A 4372-nucleotide genomic window follows, 5' to 3' on the forward strand; every position below is an offset into this window, starting at 1 on the left:
CCTCTGTACAATATTTTCACAATAAAAATAAATAAAAATTAAAAAAAGAGTTGATTATTTTTCACAATGATTTTTTTTCCTTTAGAAGGTTGCTTCCATGATGGGATAAAAGATCATTGGACTCCATGTAACTTCCTGAACCTGGAACTTCATCCTACCTTTTCACAAATTCCAGCCTTAATTTTTTCATCTGTTAACCTATCCTAAGAATTTCTTCATGTAATAATGATGTGGGACATGATGTGGTGTTATATAACAAAATGGATGTCAATCACATGAGTTGTTTTATTTACAAAAGAGTAGCTGTATATAAGAAGATAAAGGCACATTGGAAAAAGAGATGCTTGATTTTGATGGCAAATAACCTAGTTTCTTGTCATGATCCACTACTGTCACAACCACAGGATGTTAAGCAAGTACCTTACATTCTGCCACTAATTTTCTCTGTTGAAAAATATTAATGTACTTTGGATCTAGAGGTTCTCAGAAGTTCTTCTCAGGACACAATAAGGGTACCTTTTTTCATTTGAAAAATGAGGTTCAGCTTTCTCCATTCATGGTATTCCATTCTGTTTCCAGGTCTATGAAGCTTTGAGGATAAAGAATTACTTTCATTTTATTAATGTCAGCTTCCTCAAAGCCCAAATTTTCCAGAATAAGTTGTCTTGAATACCAACATTTCCCAACTACAGTCTACATTGATTTAGGAAGGTAGCAAGGAGAGGGCACAGAAATATTCAAAGTCCAGCGGTAATATGTGGAGTCCATCTTGTTTCTGATATATGTGTTAATACTTACATCACTATGCATCTGGGTCTCTGTAACCTATTGACAGCTATCTTAAGAGAGAAAGCAATGGGTAATGGTTGAAGATGGAGGAAGAATCATACAGATAGGATCATTTTCAAGAAAATATGGAATCAAGGATGATTTTTTAGGATTCCTATTTCAGGAAATTTAAAAAAACATGCAAACAATGATTTCTTCAAATTCATACATCAATTGTTACAAAGCAGTATATCACAATAGTTAACCTCAAAGACTTCAGGATCTCATAATTTTCTAAATCTATAATAGTTTATGGATTCAAAAAATTACTCTACCATTCTGAACTTCAATAATCCATACATAAAATGGAATAAATGGAATCCTGTCTTCATAAAATTGTTGTCAGGATCAAATGAGATAATTCACCAGACAGTTAGACCTGTGCCTATGAGAGAGTGAGAAGTGAATAAATTCTAGGTGTAATCTGACAGAAGTGGTGCACTATGAATTCTATATTCTAGTTTTGTTTGATCAGTCTCACGGGGCTTAACCTGCCTTACTATAGATCCATGTCCTTATCAGTCTCCTGAGAACAATACTTAATTTCTTTTAGTAGTAGTTTCTTTATAAGGCTCTATTCCTTTAGAATCCATGAATGCATTACTAATTCATTCCAAAGGCATAGCCACCACGCCTGTGAGGAAGCTGCTGAATTAGACTCACATTGCACACAAACACTAAAATCAAATTAAAAGCCTGTACTATTAATAGAAATATTTATTCAGCTCCTTTCTTCTTTAAAGCACTCTATAAACATTAACTAATTAGTCTTCACACTCTTTTGAGATAGGTAAATAATTGTTAACTCCCAGTTTGAGGAAACCAAGGTTGAGGTTAAGTATTTTGCTTGCCCAGGGCAATAGAGTATGGCAATATTTAATTCTCAAATTAGGGCATATTCATTTATATTAATTTATTTTGTACAGTACTGAATTTTAATGATAATTTATTACACCATATTATCCTACAATGTTTCTAGCACCTAGTACCTGAATAAATTAAGTTCATTGATTATTAAATGAAAATGGGTTATAAAATAATTCCAGAAAATCTGATTTCCAAAGTTCCCTATAATATCAACTAATTATGGACCATGTAGCCAACAAGCAAATAATTATCAGACATTTTATTGGGAATTTATTTTATACTTATCCTATCCCTTTATCTTCTCTTTCTCTTTCTTTCAAGCCATCTGTGATTCATCTTGCTACTTGTCCAACTAAACAGAAATATGATATGGTGTTTTAAGAAACTAATTTGTACAGTAACCTCTCAGTTGTTATTTTATTCCCAATCTTCATCTTGTCCACATTACTCACTTATGTCCAAATTACAACAGTAGAGCACAACAATTATGGAAACATGTCTCCCTTGCTCCATGTTACAAAATCTTCCATGTTTCTGCCTCCAACTTCAAGCCTTTTTCTCCCTTTTTAAGCAACTGTAACAAGACTGGTTGAGACACGAGGAGGAGGCTGCAATGCTTGGTAAGAAATGTACGCATTATCCTGCCCATGCAATTGTAACCCCTCTGTACAGTATGTTCACAAATAAAATAAATTAAAAAATAATAATAATAACACCTCAACCTTTATTATGATTGTATGTTTTGTGATCGTTCCGTATTTGTTTGTTTTGTTGTTGCTGTTTTGTTGGTCATGGGACTGAACTCTTCATCTCAAGGCTATTGCTCTACTATTTGAGCCACAGCAATACTTCTGGTTTTCTGGTGGTTAACTGGAGATAAGAGTCTCATGGACTTTCCTGCCCAGGCTGGCTTTGAACCATGATCCTCAGATCTCAGCCTCCTGAGTAGCTAAGATTACATGCGTGAGCGCGGGCACCCGTCTATGACCATTCTGTTTGAACAGACATGCTATATTCCAAAGTAAATGTATCGTAGTGGAGAACATTCACCAAATAAAGTTCTCATAAATATTTGTGGAGGAAGAAATTTTGATAGAAATAAACATGCTAAGTTACCTTTTCCCAAGACAAGATTTGTCATATTACTAGTGAATTTACTTAGGCTTAACTTTGATGTTTGTTATTTTTTCCCCGATAGCCTTTCTAATCCTCTTCATATTGTTGAAGTCTCTGTCTCTCCTTTCAACTTTCTTGAGGAAAACCTTCATGAGGGTGAATGTATACTGGAGAAATGTCTCAAAGTTTGGTGGATGCAAAGATATTAATAGAAATTTCAGGGACAGTGAGTGCCCAATGTTATACCCCAAATGAAGATTACCTAATCTACAGGTTGCCTAATTTACAGAAATACTTTTACTATAATTTTAATGTCTCACTCTAAGTGAAGGGACACTTTTCTGATGTTCTAGAAATGGATACCCGAATTCAAAGCCAGAGGAAAAAGTCTCCTAAATCTGATGATGCTTAGTTATACCAATTATCACCTCAGTTCATATCTAGCTATATGTTCTATAAGTGCACAAAGGATAAGGACATCAGTAAAAGTTGTCCAAGCCTTTGGATTGTATTCTTATGGAGAATATTAAGAATAGAATGGTCCAGGGCTGGGAAGGTGGCTCAGAGGTAGAGTGTTTGCATTGCATGCATGAGGCCCTAGGTTCAATTCCTCAGCACCACATAAGTAGAAAAATCAGTATATGTTGCTGTGGCTCAACTGGTAGGATGCTAGCCTTGAGCTGAAGAGCTGAGGGACAGCACCCAGGACCAGAGTTCAGGCCCCACAACCAACAACAACAACAACAAAAAGAATAGAAAGGTCCAAAGACTCATTACTAACAAGAGAGCAAGACTGGCTACCTCCTTCCATAAATAGAGGTGATACTATATATCACCCTTTCCATTCTACTTTTGGTGCTAATAATTTTGTTAGAAGAGAATGTAGAAAACAGAGGGATAGTAGGAGCCCCTAAGGAAAGCAGCCCACACTCTCACAATCTAAATGAGATACATGAGTTTTATAGAAACCACATAGACTTCCTGCAACATAATCAAACCTTAGCCATCTTATTAATACCTTACACCTGAAAAAGAAGACTATCATAGCGAGAACATGTGGACTAGATTGTAAGAGGTCAAATCTTGAAGGGTGTGGAAAAACTGACATTCTACAAGAATGTGCTCTAAAGAACTCACATGCATCTGAGCCTGCTACAGAGAAAATTGAAGTATATTAAGGCAGCAACAAAGGAACAACTCCATTCAATTATATATTAAAATATCACCAAGAAAAAGAATGTAGAACATAGGGTAGGAAAACAAGGTATAGTGAATATCTCATTATAACTAAAGAAGGGAAGGCCTACCAATTAGTATGGCTGAATGGCTCACAGGTTGTCATAATCTCAATCATTTTACATACCACTGAAAAATCACTCTTGCTGAGATGCCTTGGAAATTTTCTTCTATGAGACCTTGCTTACTAACATGCTGTACAAATCTCAATCTAAGTAGGGATAGAAATAGGATAAAATCAGGATATATAGATAGAATAGGAGATAACTACTAACTTTAGCCTAATATTCAAATGTTCAAGCAAAGTAAATTAGTTCTGAAATGA

The sequence above is a fragment of the Dipodomys ordii genome, unplaced genomic scaffold (assembly GCF_000151885.1).
Source record: "Dipodomys ordii isolate 6190 unplaced genomic scaffold, Dord_2.0 Scaffold33, whole genome shotgun sequence".
In the NCBI taxonomy this organism is placed as follows: Eukaryota; Metazoa; Chordata; class Mammalia; order Rodentia; family Heteromyidae; genus Dipodomys; species Dipodomys ordii.